This window comes from Mercenaria mercenaria, chromosome 12 (genome assembly GCF_021730395.1).
Source record: "Mercenaria mercenaria strain notata chromosome 12, MADL_Memer_1, whole genome shotgun sequence".
Classification (NCBI taxonomy): Eukaryota; Metazoa; Mollusca; class Bivalvia; order Venerida; family Veneridae; genus Mercenaria; species Mercenaria mercenaria.
The window spans coordinates 71,839,464-71,857,927 of record NC_069372.1 but is presented as its reverse complement, the minus strand read 5'-3'; the positions used below and the strand labels follow the sequence as shown (position 1 = coordinate 71,857,927).

General features: G+C 35.8%; 1 long non-coding RNA gene across 2 annotated transcripts in view; it reads left to right on the top strand.

The window, feature by feature from the left end:
• The window catches only part of LOC123534404 (uncharacterized), a 113,294-nt gene that overhangs the window by 47,582 nt on the left and 47,248 nt on the right, over positions 1-18,464 (top strand). For both annotated transcript variants that reach the window (XR_008366552.1, XR_008366553.1), the window contains exons 5-8: positions 1,163-1,283; positions 3,279-3,354; positions 12,803-13,257; positions 18,035-18,098. This is a non-coding gene — a long non-coding RNA (uncharacterized LOC123534404). The remainder of the gene's footprint in view (positions 1-1,162; positions 1,284-3,278; positions 3,355-12,802; positions 13,258-18,034; positions 18,099-18,464) is intronic.

The window sequence follows — 18,464 nt, the reverse complement described above, 5'->3', positions numbered from 1 at the left end:
ACCTAAGATTTCCTTCATATAAAGACTACATATTACTTGGCACAAATATACCTCCTAATCAGACGATATGTCATGCACAATTTTCAGACCCCTAGCTCAAAGGTCAAGGTCAAGATCAAATGTTACCATGGCATGAACAGGGTCTGTTTCATGTCCAGTTCATAACTCTGTCATTCATTAACGGATTTTAATATCACTTGGCACAAATGTTACCCATGATGAGATGATGTGTCATGTGCAGATCCCGGACCCCTAGCTAAAAGGTCAAAGTCTTAGTTCCAGCTTCCTCAGATGTGCCCAGTTTAACAATCTAGCATCGAAATATTTGAGCGCACTGTCTCCTGTGACAGCTCTTGTTTTTTATGTTTTTTTATGCCCCCGGCATCTACTGATGTGGGAGGCATATAGTGATTGTTCTGTCTGTCCGTCCATTTGTTGGTTCGTCCGTCCATCTGTACGAGGTTAACCAAATGGGACCGTTTCGTCTAGCATCAATACCCCTTACTAGAATGACTTGATACTAATGCAGATATAACCTGTGACCATTCCTCATCTTCAGACATCACCTGACCTCAGTTTGACCTTTGACCTTGAACTTGACCTCGTTTTGGACTTGGGTTGCTTTGTATCGACAAGGATGCCACCGGGGGCATCAAGCGTTTATTGAACACAGCTCCTTGTTTTTGTTTTTGTTTTTTTGTTGTTTTTTTATGCTAATGAAAATTCACAAAAATGTCAGTTCCTCAAAAAGCATGACATATATTGCTTTGAAACCGAGTAGGATAGTTTAAAAGCTCTTTTTTGATGCCTTTGAAAATTCACAAAAATGACAATGTGCCATAAACTGTTACATATATTGCTTTGACACCTTGTAGAATGGTTCAAAAACTTATTTTACACCCCCATGATGAGCCCCTAGGCCCCTAGTGACCTTAACCTTGAAGAAAAACTTCAGTACTAGGAACTATCATGACCTAAAATTTCCTTCATATAAAGACTACATTCTTTTTCTGTTCTTAATAGATATTTCCTTTTAACTTAGAAGTATATCCTTGGAGTCTGACATCTCTGAGTTTTATAAAGGTTGGAAGTAAAGACAAGCAATATTTGCTCTAATACAAAAAAATACATGTCACATTAAAACGTACTTTATGTTTTGCAGATTTGTGTGAAGATGTATCCAAGCAGCCTGAGATCCTCTGGTTTTGATCCATCTTGGTAGAAAACATGTGGCTGGATTTGCTATCTCCCATTTCCATATGAAGAAGTTAGGGTGTAAGAAGGTACATTTTACACTACTTATTGTCTACAGTCAGGTTTGTGCAGGCATAATCTATTACATGTAATGTTTTTCCCAATTTCTTAATGACAGCAAATACAGTTGTCACTTTGTCAGTTTCATCCAAATTCATGTATGATTATTAATTCAATTGCAGGATTAAAATTTGAAGCTTGTAAAGTATAGAAGTATTGACAGCCAACAATGTGATCATATTAGTCATTCAATCAAAAAGGGTGATTCTTAACTAAATTAATGCTATTATTTGGTTAACAGTGGCAGGAAAACAAACAACATCTGTTTAGAGAAGTTTCTTCTACAGTTGTTACACAGACAACCTATAGTTTAATTCACATTTTGAATAAAAAGGTTTTTCCTTGATTTCTTTATGTGATAATACCCATAGATTGTATACATTATTCTAAAAAAAACAAAAAAAAACTACCAAGGGTGGTAATAGGTAAGTTGCAAAATTTTCAAAATACTTTATATAAAAATACTGGTCACTCATAGGTTGTAAGGGGATGGGTCAAATGCTTACGCTGCCCAGGGGTTTAGAGTGAACAAAACATTGAAGATGTAAAAAATCAAAGCCTTGTGATGTCTGGTGGTTGCGGGTTTTGCTAGAGTTATTTTCATTTTAAATGCCAATATATAAATATACATGTATAAGAAACAAATACTAATATGCCTCGATCTAAGATAAACTCTGCCTGACCTTACATGAACAGCTGGAAGTCAGTGATGTAACCATGGGCTGGAATACCTAATCATTGACAGATCTTATATAATCTAAATGGCCAGTGTGAATGGATAGAGGATGAATAAGAACTGCTTGATCATTGATAATTCATCCGCATTGTTCATGAATGGGACTACTTTGTGTAGCACATGAACAAATTCCTTTGGATGTGATTTGGAATCAAATAAAGATGCTACATGATTGTCAAAAATACACTTAACTTTGGTAGCGGGATAAACCCGCAACCAAAAAACCAGCTGGGGACCACATGTATTGCTGAAGTCAGCCCTGGTGAGAAATCAGTGCCCAAGGGGTGGGAGTTTCTGTCTATCTGTTTTCAATTATTTCCAAAATAAAATATTGATTGAATAGTTTTCATTCAGTCTTCTTTAAAATTTCAGTTTATTTTCATTTCTTGTTGGATTGCTATAAACAGGGTTCCCGAAGTTTTTCAAGGTCAGGAAAAGTCGGGGAATTCATTTACTGGTTTGGGACATTGGGGAAAAGTCAGGGAAATTAAACTTTATTTTAAAAACAAACTAGATTTGAGAGCCAAGGAATGAATTAGTACAAAATCAGAAACAATGAAAATAAGGCTAAGGCAGTTCTTCAGTTTGGCTAAAGCAAGCAGTTTCACAAATATTTCAGTTAGCGCTATATTTTATTCAGTATTTTGCATCCAAAAATAATCAGGTCTAGGATTTCAATGGGTTTTTTTACATCAAAGGGTAAAGGGTCAGAATTTTACCTAGGGGAAAACTTTTCTGACTGTAAAATTGATATTATTTACAACATCTTAAAATTCATACTATATAACATTAAGAACGAAGTGTAATTTACATGCTGATGTAAATTTTATTACAAATCATCCGCCTCACTCGAAAAGGACAGACCTGCATTTTAAAAAAAAAAAAAAAAAAAAAAAAAAAAAAAATCATTTTCGAAAAAGTATTGTGTTCCTGTGTCTTTTGTGAAGATACTGGATACAATTACAATTTGCAGAAATAAAAAAGTTACAGGTAAAAAAACCTCATTTTCTGTCCGGGTTTATCACCAGTACCAGTATACGTCTTTTTGACACTGATTTGTCAAATTGCATACTTTGTTTTTTTGTGAAGAATTGGCATTCTGCAGGTTAGTCCTTTTTGACTGAGGCTGACAAAATAGTTCCTTGTTTACACAGATTTGTTTCTACTAGTGTAAGATTTAGTGTAGTTGTCTGATTACAGCCCAAAATGTAACATCTCATTGTTTCAGGTCAGAAGCTTTTACATTATTGGAAACCAAGGACAATTTGTTGCCTCATCAAGTTTATAGAAGTTTTCGATTGAAGGTAAAATATGAAGTTTGTCATTGAAAATTTTAGCTCATGGTTTAGCTCAAAGGATACAAGAATGAAAACCTTGTCCGGAGCATTTCTTCTTAGTGCATAGAGGGATTTTGATATAACTTGGCACAAATGTTCATCACTACGAGACAGTGTCTTGCGCAAGAATCAGGTCCCTAGGTCTCAGGTCAAGGTCACACTTAGAGGTCAAAGGTCAGATACAAGAATGACTGTCCGAAGCATTTCTTCTTCATGCATGGAGGGATTTTGATGGAACTTGGCACAATTATACACGATCATGAGATCATGCGCAGTTCCCTTCTTTAGAATTACTTCCCTTCGTTGTTTCTATAAATAGCTTATATTGTAACTTTTTCTTTACTAGTCGTAGGGAAAAATCGAGACCACTTTTCTGTAGTACAACATGCATGCTACATCCAATTTTGAGGTATATTTTGACCAATCTCTACATCGGGTCGTGTTCATAAAGCATCTTAAGTATAAGTTTTGACTTAAGTTGAAGATTTTACTTAAGTTTGTGGAGATTTCAGCTTAAGTCTAAGTAAAAAACTTAAGTCTTATTCATAAAACAGCTTAAACCTAAGATACGTAAGAAATGACTTAGAGGGAATTCCTATAGTTTTTTATGCGCATCTTTCTGCGCAGCTGACACTTCCTCTGGAAAACTGAAGAGAAGTCAGCATTTGTTGAAACATGTGACAGACAATCTTAAATATGAGGAATCTTGAATGAAATAACATTTTGATAAATTCTATCAGTAATCAAATGTTGATACTGGTTTATGTTGTATTGACAAGTATCATGCCTGACAGGTATCTTGCCATTTTTTTGGTTGTGTTTTCACATCACATTTTAGTACAAAGACAGTGTTGTTCATATAATGTAAGACAATTGACTTAGTACTGATAAGACAATATCACCTTTCAGGTTATTTAGTATTCAGTTACAGAAAGAATTAAGAATTTTTAAAACTTTTTTTTAACTTCTAGCAGATATACATGTAATCAATTTGATCAGGTTCGCACCATTTTTCATCCGAACAGGTGATGTATTCAAGCAGTCTTAACATAAAATTTAGCCTGGTGACCTATACATTTTTAGCCATTTTTATGCTCACAATACAATTACTTATACACAAGAAAAACAGGAAAAAATTCTATGAGAGTTTTTTCAAAATTTAAAAAAAATATTCTTCACTGTGAGTATTTTTCATTGAAAAATGTTCACAAAAGTGAATATGAAACAAGATTTGTTTTTCATTTGTACCCATTATTGTAAGGAATATGACTACGATATCAAATAAGTATATGATAAAGTCTGCAAAAAGAATAAACCTTATTGTGCTGTCTTGGTGAATATTTTGGTTGGTATTTATAAAAAAGCAGAAAATTACGAAAATGTTGAAAAATCGCTGGCAAGTTTCAGCAACAGTGGGTGTGTTCAAAACAAGTTTTCACATCAAAAAAGCCTGATGACCCATTCTTTCTATTTGTTCATTGTTTTCAGCACAAAATTTCCTATCATATATGTGAATTTAAAAAAAAATCTATGAAAGGAAAAAACTAGGAATCCTCTTTAAGTCAGAAAACAAAATGGCGTCGTGAGTACGATTAAAATGTTGTTTTTCAGATAAAAGCACTTTAAACATAATTGTGCATGTTGTATCTGTCTGAAATTAATGTTGATTTTATACGCCCGAAGGGACGTATTATGTTATGACGCTGGTGTCCGTCTGTCCGTTAGCAATTTCGTGTCTGCTCTGTAACTCTTGAACCCCTTGAAGGATTTCAAGGAAACTTGACACAAATGTTCACCACACTGAGACGATGTGCAGAGCGCATGTTTTGAATGTCTCGCTTCAAGGTCAAGGTCACACATAGGAGTCAAAAGTCATATCAGTTTGTTTCGTGTCCACTCTGTAACTCCTGAACCCCTTGAAGGATTTCAAAGAAACTTGACACAAATGTTCTCCACACTAAGATGACGTGCAGATCGCATGTTCCGGACAACTCGCTTCAAGGTCAAGGTCACACTTAGGGGTCAAAAGTCATATCAGTTTGTTTTGTGTCCGCTCTGTAACTCTTGAACTGCTGGAAGAATTTCAAAGAAACTTGGCAGAAATGTTCACCACACTGAGACGATGTGCAGAGCGCATGTTCCGGATGACTCACTTCAAGATCAAGGTCACACTTAAGGGTCAAAGGTCATATATGACTGCTTTGTGTATATTGCTATTGCTCTGCATTGCAGTGCTCTTGTTTTTATTTGGCAGATCTCTTTTTAGCTAACCAGAGCCAAAGGCTCAGGGTGAGCTATTAGGATGGGTCACCATCTGGCATCCGTCCGTAAACTTTTTACTTTAAATGACATCTCCTCCTAAACCGCTAGGCCAGTTTCATCCAAACTTCACAGGAATGCTCCTTGGGTGAATCTCTACAAAAATTGTTCAAAGAATTGAATTCCATGCAGAACTCTGGTTGCCATGGCAACCGAAAGGAAAAACTTTAAAAATCTTCTTCTCAAAAACCAGAAGCCCTAGAGCTTAGATATTTGGTCTGAAGCATTGCCTAGTGGACCTCTACAAAATTTGATCAAATCATGACCCCGGGGTCAAAATTGACCCCGCCCCAGGGGTCACTTGATTTTACATAGAAAAATCTTAAAAAATCTTCTTCTCAAAAACCAGAAGCCCTAGACCTTACATGTTTGACATGTAGCATTGCCTAGTGGACCTCTACTAAAATTGTTCAAAGCATGACCCCCGGGGTCAAAATTGACCTTGCCCCAGGGGTCACTTGATTTTACATATGAAAATCTTCAAAAGTTTTCTAAAAATAAACCAGAAGGCCTAGAGCTTAGATATTTCACATGTAGCATTGCCTAGTGGACCTCTACAAAATTTGTTCAAACATGACCCCCGGGGTCAAAATTGACCCCGCCCCAGGGGTCACTTGATTTTACATAGAAAAATCTTTAAAAAATCTTCTACTCAAAAACCAGAAGCCCTAGACCTTAGATACTTGACATGTAGCATTGCCTAGTGGACCTCTACTAAAATTGTTCAAAGCATGACCCCGGGGTCAAAATTGACCCTGCCCCAGGGGTCACTTGATTTTACATACGAAAATCTTCAAAAAATTTCTAAAAATAAACCAGAAGGCCTAGAGCTTAGATATTTCACATGTAGCATTGCCTAGGGGACCTCTACAAAATTTGTTCAAACCATGACCCTCAGGGTCAAAATTGACCCCGCCCCAGGGGTCACTTGATTTTATATAGAAAAATCTTAAAAAATCTTCTTCTCAAAAAGCAGAAGCCCTAGAGCTTAGATATTTGACATGTAGCATTGCCTAGTGGACCTCTAGTAAAGTTATTCAAATCGTGAGCCCGGGGTCAAAATTGACCCCGCCCCAGGGGTCACTTGATTTTACATAGGAAAATCTTCAAAAATTTTCTAAAAAATAAACCAGAAGGCCTAGAGCTTAGGTATTTGACATGTAGCATTGCCTAATGGACCTCTATAAAATTTGTTCAAATCATGACCCCCGGGGTCAAAATTGACCCCACCCCAGGGGTCACTTGACTTTACATAGGAAAATCTTCATAAAATTTCTAAAAATAAACCAGAAGGCCTAGATTTTAGATATTTGATATGTAGCATTGCCTGGTAGACTTGTACAAAATTTGTTCAAATCATGACCCCCAAGGTCAATATTGACCCCGCCCCATGGGGTTTCTTGATTGTACATAGAAAAATCTTCAAAATTTTCTAAAAATAAACCAGAAGGCCTAGAGCTTAGATATTTGACGTGTAGCATTGCCTAGTGGACCTCTACAAAATTTGTTCAAATCATGAACCCGGGGTCAAAATTGACCCCGCCCCAGGGGTCACTTGATTTTACATAGGAAAATCTTCAAAAATTTTCTAAAAATAAACCAGAAGGCCTAGAGCTTAGATATTTCACATTTAGCTTTGCCTAGTGGACCTCTACAAAATTTATTCAAATCATGAACCCGGGGTCAAAATTGACCCAGCCCCAGGGGTCACTTGATTTTACATAGGAAAATCTTCAAAAATTTTGTAAAAATAAACCAGAAGGCCTAGATCTTAGATTTTTAACATGTGGCATTTCCTAGTAGACTTCTACAAAATTTGTTCAAATCATGACCCCGCCCTATGGGGTTACTTGATTGTACATAGAAAAATCTTCAAAATTTTCTAAAAGAAAAACAGAAGGCCTAGAGCTTAGATATTTGACATGAAGCATTGTCTAAGGGACCTCTACAAAAGTTGTTCAAATCTTCAAATTGACCCAGCCCCAGGGGTTACTTGATTGTATATAGGGAAATCTTCATAAATTTGCTAAAAATAAACCAGAAGGCCTAGATCTTAGATGTTTGATATGTAACATTGCCTAGTAGACTGCTACAAACTGTTCAAATCATGACCATTGGGGTAAAATTGGCCCCGCCCCAGGGGTTACTTGTACATAGGAAAATCTTCCAAAAAAATTCTAAAAATCATCAGTTTGACATTTGAAACATGTAGCTCATATTACTCTGGTGAGCAATCCAGGGTCATCATGACCCTCTTGTTTGTAATTACAATAAATTTTTTTTGAATTACTTCCCTTTTATGTTACTATAAATAGCTTATTTTGAAACTTTTTATTATTGGCCGTAAGGGAAAACTGAGACCACTTTTCTGTGGTACAACATGGATGGTACTTCCAATTTTTAGGTGTATTTTTACATACCTGTACCTGATAAGGATTTTTTTGTAGACTTTGAATATTTTTTTTGTGGACTTAGATTTGTTTTTTGAAGTTTTCCTTTTGTTGTTCCAGTCCTTTGGACTACAACAGTGAAGTTCTTAAAATTTTGCTTCCATCCTATGATGTAAGCCTTTGGGCGTATATTGCCCTGCTTGCGGCGCTCTTGTTTTTTTAAATGTTTTCGTCCACAGTAAAAGCCAAGAATTACTTAATAAGTTGTTTTATGAATAACAAATATACTTAAGTGAAATAAATTTCTTACCTAAGTAATACTTAAGTAAATAATCAATTTCTTATACTTACACATAAGATGCTTTATGAATACAGCCCCTGGTAAAGATTTTTGTGTGGACTTACAATTTTTTTTTTTTTTTTTAAGATTAACTTCCCTTAGTTGTTACTATAAATAACTTGTATTGTAACTATTTTATAACTGACCTTAGGGAAAAATCAAGGCCACTTTTCTGTGGTACAACATAGATGTTACTTTCCAATTTTAGATGTATTTTAAGGTATCTCTACCTGGTAAGGAGTTTTTTTGTGGACTTTGAAAAACAAAAGACTTACAATGATTACTAAACAACCACAGAACAAAAATTCCATTTGCAAATACAGGTGCTAGAGTAAAGAAATTTGCTTTGACAGGCATATATTGTGACATTCTGGCACTCTTGTTCAACTGATCTTCATGAAATTTTTTCAGAATGATAGCCTTGATTAAATCTAGGTCAGCTTCGAATATAGGTCATCTGGGTTCAAAAACCAGGTCACTAGGTCAAATCAAGGAAAACCTTGTGTATGCAATAAGGGTTGCATTTTACACTGTATTTTCATAAAATTTTGTCAAAATGGTTGCCTTGATGAAATCTAGGTCAAGTGCGAATATGGGTAGTCTGGGATCAAAAACTAGGTCACGAGGTCAAATCAGAGAAAAACCTTGTGTATGGGATAGGGGCTGTATTTTTCAATTGATCTTCATGAAATTTGGTCAGAATGATAGCCTTGATGAAATCTAGGTCAAGTTTGAATATGGGTCATCTGGGGTCAAAAACTAGGTCACTAGGTCAAATAAAAAGTAATCTTGTTTATACTTATGATTTTTGCTCCAATTTTAATGATAATTGGTCAGAATGTTTTTTTTCCATGAAATCACCAGGTCAAACATGTTTAAACTGTTATAGTGTGTTATGGTTTGTTTCTCAGGTGAGCGACCTAGGGCCACCTTGGCCCTCTTGTTTCTAATATAATTCTATTTCATCAAAATAAAGAATGTCAGTACCCTTTCCATACTTGACCTTTAACCCCTCTGAATAGTAGGGTCTTTTTAGCTCACCTGTCACAAAGTGACAAGGTGAGCTTTTGTGATCGCGCGGTGTCCGTCGTCCGTGCGTGCGTGCGTCCGTAAACTTTTGCTTGTGACCACTCTAGAGGTCACATTTTTCATGGGATCTTTATGAAAGTTGGTCAGAATGTTCACCTTGATGATATCTAGGTCTGGTTCGAAACTGGGTCACGTGGCTTCAAAAACTAGGTCAGCAGGTCTAAAAATAGAAAAACCTTGTGACCTTTCTAGAGGCCATATATTTCACAAGATCTTCATAAAAATTGGTCAGAATGTTCACCTTGATGATATCTAGGTCAAGTTCGAAACTGGGTCACATGCCAACAAAAACTAGGTCAGTAGGTCTAAAAATAGAAAAACCTTGTGACCTCTCTAGAGGCCCTATATTTCAAAAGATCTTCATGAAAATTGGTCAGAATGTTCACCTTGATGATATCAAGGTCAAGTTCGAAACTGGGTCACGTGTCTTCAAAAAGTAGGTCAGTAGGTCAAATAATAGAAAAACCTTGTGACCTCTCTAAAGGCCATATTTTTCATGGGATCTGTATGAAAGTTGGTCTGAATGTTCATCTTAATGATATCTAGGTCAAGTTCGAAACTGGGTCACGTGCTCAAAATAGGTCAGTAGGTCAAAATAGAAACCTGTGACCTCTCTAGAGGCCATATATTTCATGAGATTAGAAAATTGGCAGAATGTTCACTTATGATATCTAGGTCAAGTTCGAAACTGGTCACGTGCTTCAAAGTAGGTCAGTAGGTCAAATAATAGAAACCTGTGACCTCTCTAAGGCCATATTTTCATGGGATCTGTATGAAAATTGGTCTGAATGTTCAGCTTGATGATATCTAGGTCAAGTTCGAAACTGGGTCACGTGCCGTCAAAAACTAGGTCAGTAGGTCTAAAAATAGAAAAACCTTGTGACCTCTCTAGAGGCCACATATTTCATGGGATCTTCATGAAAATTGGTCAGAATGTTCACCTTGATGATATCTAGGTCAAGTTCAAAAGTGGGTCACGTGCCGTCAAAAACTAGGTCAGTAGGTCAATTAATAGAAAAACCTTGTGACCTCTCTAGAGGCCATATTTTTCATGGGATCTGTATAAAAGTTGGTCTGTATGTTCATCTTGATAATATCTAGGTCAAGTTCGAAACTGGGTCACTTGCCTTCAAAATCTAGGTCAGTAGGTCAAATAATAGAAAAACCTTGTGACCTCTCTAAAGGCCATATTTTTCATGGGATCTGTATGAAAATTGGTCTGAATGTTCATCTTGATGATATCTAGGTCAAGTTCGAAACAGGGTCATGTGCGATCAAAAACTAGGTCAGTAGGTCAAATAATAGAAAAACCTTGTGGCCTCTCTAGAGGCCATATTTTTCATTGGATCTGTATGAAAGTTGATCTGAATGTTCATCTTGATGATATCTAGGTCAAGTTCGAAAGTGGGTCACTCTAACGACTGATGCCAGTCTATATGATTGTCAGCAATAATTATACTACATTTTAATCAAATGAATAAAATTTCATTCATTCTACCCTTTTCTTTCAATCAAAATATAAAAAAAACTTTTTTTCTAATTATTTAAAACAAAAAAAATAATATGTGTAATTTCATTAAAAAGAAAGTTATCAAAAACTGCTCAAAATTGATATACAGAATGACATGATTTGTAGAAAAAATAATTTACTAATTTCACAAATAAGTATTAATAACAAAATGAATAAAAACACAAAAATATTTTTTGAACTTTTTCTGCATTTCTTGTGTTCTAAGCAAATATAATGAAAAACTACCCACTACCCAATCATGTACCGCGTTTAAAAAGCGAGCGATCAATGAAGCATGTAGAGATAAACTTTTACCTGTAACATGCCTGGGGATAATTTCCACTACCGGACACGGTTTTATGGCTCTTTAGCCGTGTATTGCTGTCAAATCAAGCCAGTTGCACTGGTGTATAAATTTGTTAATTGAGGGGCCCATAGAAATAAAAATCGTAACTAGCCAGCCAGCTGTGGGGGCCCAGGCCCCCTGGCCCCCACCTGGACACGTACCTGCAGTGCTTTAGGGAATAGTGGATTTCAGTGTATAGAGGATAGGTTGATAATTATTGTATAAATTTTCATATCATTCTTTTACTGGCATGCAGACAGACATTCTGACATACATTTTAAATGTTTGCTTCTTGTGTTATTTTTCATATGTCATCAAATGAAAATTGAAGCTATCCTCTATTGACTAAATCAGTGTGTATATAAAAAACTTCAGTGAATGAAAAGATTTGATAGAAATTTAAAAAGCTGAATGTTTTTAAATAGGGAATACATTATTATTCTGATTTATAGTAAAAAAAAAAAATTGGGAAGTTTGTTTAGATGTGGGTTTTAAACTAAAAATGGGAAAAATGACCAAAGCTATCCTGTACACCCTAAATCAGCGCATATGTAAACAATGGCATGGGGAGTAAAAACACATGAATTTCTATTAAAAGCTGAATGTTTTGAAAAACATAGCTGTTTTCTGTCCAATATCAAGAAAAAAACTACTAAATTTAATTTCTTTGAATTGGATTACAGGAAAAATTAGTTAGCTATCTGCTATACCCTAAAGCACTCTATTAAATTTATACGAAATTTATTGTGTTCGAAAGAAATGTAAACCACTTGATCTTTTATGGAATGTAACGGCAATCTTAGATTTTAGCGTAGTCAGTAAGTGCGGAGAGTAGCATCCCTTACCAAAATGGCGAAAATTGTAAACAATTGTCTGTAAAAAATTTTGTTGTAAAAAAAGACAAGCCGGAGTTGTAGATTGCTAAGAAGACCATTCGTATTGCGAAGGCAAATGCATGTCAACGTATCCTGGTAAAATAATAATAGAAAAACGCAGAAGAAATGGGCCTAAAGGCTAAAGTCATGATTGGACACTGGTTAGAAGTCTGAAAAATACATATACTGGATGCACCTCCGATCAGCGGTCACCTGGCTTAAGCGGCCAAATTGTCTGCTTCCCCTGGCTGGCTGCTTAAGACAGGTTACACTGATTTGTCATCACAGGAACATCAACACCCTGTGCTTAAGTGTAAGGCTGGTTATTCTAGCATATCACTAAAATTATTATACCATATTTAAAAAAATGCTTACCTACTTTACCTAGTGATTTCTGGGCTGTTACCATAAACAAACAATAATTTTTTAGGTCTAACAGAAGCTAGGGTCATGCATAGTTGAAGCATTACAGTGAATGATGTTTAACTCATCAGAAACAAACACCTGATTAGAAGTTACAAATTGATTGTATACTAATATTTTCAGTTACGGAGAATTGTATCTGTTCAGAAGTTACTACATTGTATGCAGAGGCTATGAACACATCTGTCCTGTCCAGTATGAAAGCTACGAGTGAATACACCTGTTCTGCCCAATATTAAAGCTACAACTGCGAATACACCTATCCTGCCCAGGTTGAAGCAACAGCTGTGAACACATCTGTCCTGTCAAGTATGATAGATACAACTATGAACACATCTGTCCTGTCCAGTATGAAGCTACAGCTGTGAACACACCCGTTGTGCTCAGGTTGAAGCTACAACTGTGAATACAACTATTCTGCCAAGTATGAAAGCTACAACTGTGAACACACTGTCCTGCCCAGAATGAAGCTGCAGCTGTTAACACACTATCCTGCCTGACATGAAACTATAGCTGTGAACATTTACTCCTCTAGTCCAGTCCTTTAGGACGGATGATTGGGATATTTCTTAAATAAGGTAAGGGAATCTAACTGTCAGACAGCTAATGACTGAATCATGCTTTAAAGTCTTCATCAGTTACTGTATATTGTCAGTTATATAATCCTGATCAGAGTTGGTTTGAAATTCAGGAAAAAGAAGACTAAGTAGTTCTGTATTAAATAGCCAAATTCATGCTGAAACGCTACACTATAAACAGGCAAGAGCACTGTTTGTATTAGCTCACATGAGCACAAAGTACTAGGGGTTAGCTATTGTGATCACTCGCCATCTAGCATCCATCTGTCAAACCACACTGTCCTTAAGCGAAAGCTCTGAAATCGTTAGATGGAAGTTGATGAAACTTCCCCAGGATGTGCCTTGGGTGGTCTTGTAAAATTGTTCAAACCATTCAACCTGAGTAGCCAAGCTAAATATAGAAAAATGCTGCAAACAGCATCTCCAAAACAGCTGGTCTGATTCCAAAATAATTTCATACCATTGGTCAATATGTAACCCACGTGTTCAAATTATTCCAATTCATCAAAAAACATGGTCACTTTTCCCTATATAAAAATGTTTTTGTATGAAATTGCTGACCTGATTTTAAAATGATTTCACTCAAATGGTCCTTGTGTGACCCTCTGCTAAGACAGGGCTTTTTCTAGGGGTTTTGGAAAAAAGGCCCTATGTCAGATTGGGAATTTTTATGGGGTGAAATGTCAAAATTGGGAATTTTTTTACACAGTGAAAAGTCAAGATAGGGAAAAAAGTATTGATAAATCAAGTAAATTGTAAGTTTTTAACATTGAATTACATTAGTTTAAGACATTATTTTAGATTTTACAGATATACTTTCAAATGAATTTGAAATTTAAAGTATCTCCCAGTGAAATCTAGAGAATTTATTTTTCAAGATATTTTTTACAAGTTGCTGATTCTAGCAGACTGCAAAAATAGAGTAACTCTTCATTTGTCATATTTAAACTTTTATTTACACCCAGTTTTAACAACAATTACAGCTGAATTTCTAAATAGTAGAGTGTGAGTGTGTCTGTGTTCAAGTGAAAAAAGTGGGTCGCAAAATATGTGACATTAGATTTTAATGGTGTAAGAACTATCTGTTAACATGTTTTTGGTACTTTTTTTAATAATTGGTATTCATGGATTTTTAGAGGTTTTTACTTACAAAACATACAATTTTTTGTCAAAATCTTGTATTTATACCCCCAAAAGCACAAAAAGATTTTTGGGTGGGGTGTGTATATAGAAGAGAGCTTGTCGGTCGCTCCATTGGTTTTCATGGTTTCTGGATGGTAACTCATTAAAGGCTTGACCAATTTAGATAATTTTTGGTACACAGGTGTAACATCAGAAAATATAGGCAAAGTTCACAGTGACTCTGAACAGTAAAACAGTTTCCAGATGATAACTTGAACGCTTGGGTCTAGGATCATAATTTTTTTACACAGATGTAACATGATAAAATACAAGTCAGATTTGACTTTGAGGTTAGTAGGTCAAAGATCAGGGTCACAATGACATGAAACAGTTAAAGGGTTTCCAGATGATTGCTTGAGAACGCTTGGGCCTAAGATCATAAAAATGTATAGGGAGGTTGGTTATGACCAGCAGATGACCACTTATGATTTTAAGGTCAATAGGTCACAGGTCAAGGTCACAGTGACCTGGAACATTTAAAACGGTTTTCGGACAAGAACTTCGGAACACTTTGGACTAGGATCACAAAATTTAATAGGGAGGTTGGTCATGACCAGCTGATGACCCCTATTGATTTTGAGTTCCAAAGGTCAGAGTATCCTGGAACATTTAAACCTTTTCCGGACAATAACTTGAGAACGCTTGGGCCAAGGATCATGAAACTTCATAGGGAGGTTGACCATGACCAGCAGATGACCTGTTTTGATTTTGAGGTCAAAGGTCAAGCAAGTTTGGCTTTAACATTGGCTTAGTTGCGTGACAAGGCCATATTGTGGGGGTATAATTTGTCACTCCTGTGACAACTCTAGTTAAATTTTGCCGAGGTGCAGAGTCGTGTTACTAAAAATAGAAACAAGTTGTTATTTTTTCCGACATTTTATTCAATTTCATTAGCTAAACAAAAATCGCTGTGCAAGAGTTTTCTTTAAATTATAATCAAAAAATTGTTTTAGTTGGGAATTATTTTTGGATTGGGAATGGGGCTAATCTTCGGCCCCGTGAGACAAGTGGAAAAAGCCCTGTTATATTGTTATTTGGATTCTTGAAAAAACATGACCATTAGAGGGTGTGGTCTCCTTCCTATGTGTATAATATAGTGGAAACTAAAAATCTCCTTGTATGAAACTGCTGACCCAATTTTAAAAGAATTTCCCACAAAGTATTGTGTGACCCTCTACCAAAATTGTTTATTAGATTATTTTGATTCTTCACAAAGCATGGCCATCAGGAGGCACGGTCTCTTTTCCCTACATTTATATAGTGGAAAACTTTAAAATCTCCCTGTCAGAAACAGCTGGCCAAATTTTAAAATATAAGTTTACACAAATGTTTCTTAGGTGTCCTTTTACAAAGAGTATACAAGTTACTCTGTTTCATAAAAGAACATAGCTGCCTGGGGTTTGATCGCTTCCCCCTGTATGTATGCAGTAGAAACATTAAAAATCTTCTTGTTTTATATTGGCTCTTACTATTGTATGTCATCATTGTTCAAGCAAGCGGTGCAACTCAGGTGAGCGATCTGATAATGGCCCTGTTGTTGAATATGTATACTGGTGTTCCCAGAGTCTTTGCAATGCCAAAAAGTACTGCAATGCCAAAAAGTACTGCAAGGATAAATCAAGAAATAGTGTTTGAACAGAACTTTATTAAGTTAACAACTAGCGTTGCAAAACTCTTAAATATGTTTTTACCTGATGAAACAGTTTTAATGTTGAACATTTATAAGTTAACCAGGGTTTAAGACTATAAAACACGGCTACTAAACGCTAGCTCCACCACCAAATTGTGGTGATAAGGAAAAGAGCTATTGACATTTCCGTGGTGCAGCTATCGCCCGTTTGAAAATGTAAACACGTGAGTAAAATTTATATTTTATCTTATTTCTTTATTGATAAAACTTTTTTCGAAAATCGGAGAATGTAGTTCCGTGTAACAACTTTTTTACTAGAGGTTGGCTGTAATTTCATTAAAATATTATGCAAATTGTGGTGCCAGGAGCTTTTCTACCAAATTTGACAGTGGCATATTTTCATATTGGCTAGTATTCGAACACCATTCCGATGATAAGACACACTGTAAAAACATGCCTGCGCATGCAAATCGTGTAGAACTGAATAACACGTATTCCCATACACCAAAGAATGACGAAAAACACAGTAAAAAGTTAAAACACGACTATTTTTGAAAATGGTGGCGCTATCACCCAAGTGGTTGCGCTATACATTAGTGGTGGCGCTGTTGTATATGATTAGTGGCTGATATATTCAATTTTAAAATATGAAAATGTCTGACTGCAAGCCACGGAAATTTCTACAATAATTGATGTTATCAACTTATCCCACACTACACCCAAATTACGTTACTCAACAAAATACATGTAGTAACCTGTACATGATCGTAAAATAATCTACATGTATATATGGATTCAGATTGTACATCTAAGCTGTATTGATTAATCATATTTAATCGATGGGAATTGAAAATGTACTGTACTTTTCAGAAAGAATTGTGAAGGTAGGGTCTTTTGTTTACAATGCATGCAAACGACGTAAAAATACAAAGGGAAGTAACTTTCAGAATCTTAATATAATAATATGTTTGAAATAAAAGTATTGCTACTATTTTTCATGACCTGAATTTAAAGTACACTTACGTTTGTATTTAGGTAGAATATTTAAAGGTTAGAAATAATTATACATTAACATTTTAATTAAACAAAGGAAATTTATTTTGACTACAAGAGTCCCAAGGGTCTGTGAGTATTTTCTTTTGTTTTCTTGGATAGAGAATGTTTCATAAAGGCAAATAAACTATGATCGTGTTTTTCTTTGAAATTCTTTAATAACATAATTCCTTGCAGGAATATTATCAGTTAGAGAATGTTGGTGTTTGTTTTGTTCCGGAAGCGCCATCATTTTGTATTACTGACTGTCGTAACAGCGCCACCACTACTGTATAGCGCCATCACTAGAGTTATAGCGCCACCACTTTTAAAAATTCCTGGAATATTTCTTCTAACCCGAGATTCTATTATTCATGGTGTGTACGTATATAGTTATTTATCATTTCTACACAATTTGCATGCGCAGGTATGTTCTAACAATGTGTCCATTAATCGGAATGGTGTTCGAATACTGGCCGATATGAAAATGTGCCACCGTCAGATTCGGGAGAAAAACTCCTGACACCACAATTTGCATATTATTTTAATGAAATCACAGCCAACCGCTAGTTAAAGTGTTGTTACACGGAACTACATTCTCCGATTTTTGAAAAAGGTTCTATCAATAAAAATATAAGATAAAATATAAATTTTACTCACGTGTTTACATTTTCAAACGGGCGATAGCTGCACCACGGAAATGCCGATAGCTCTTTTCCTTATCACCACAATTTGGTGATGGCGCTAGCGTTTAGTAGCCGTGTAAAACAGTTTAGAGAACAGTCTCAAAGCTGCAGCATCTGATTGGTTGATATTGAGCTTGGTCTGGAAATTGACCAATGGCAAGGATACTTGATTAGACGGGTCTACAACCCCAGACTTGTTCGAGTTAACTGGTAAATGGTTTCTCATTATGTGTAATAAATATTTCAGATTCTTGGTGCAGGAAGTGTTGAGATCTACACACAGGCCTGGTGAAACCGACTGAGCAGATCAGGTATGACTTGAAGAACACAATAGGATGAATGCTATACTTTTATCTCTCTGAAGAATTCTATGTGTGTAAAGTCTTTCCAATATTCTTTGGTTTCAACAGTCGTGTACTTCATGCAGTTACATTACAGTTCATCCATGTATGTCTAGACTAATGGGTAATAACTTGTCAAATGAAAATAAATTAAAAGACTATCAAGAATGATATTTGAAATTTCATTATTGTCATTAGTTGGACTGAGACAATCAGGGTAGATAACTATTGACTGATTTTATGTCAGATTACCTCCCTTTATTATCCCCCCGCCAAAGGAGAAGGGGATATTAGAAATGCTCTCCGTCCGTCCGATGCGTCCGTCTGTCCGTCCGC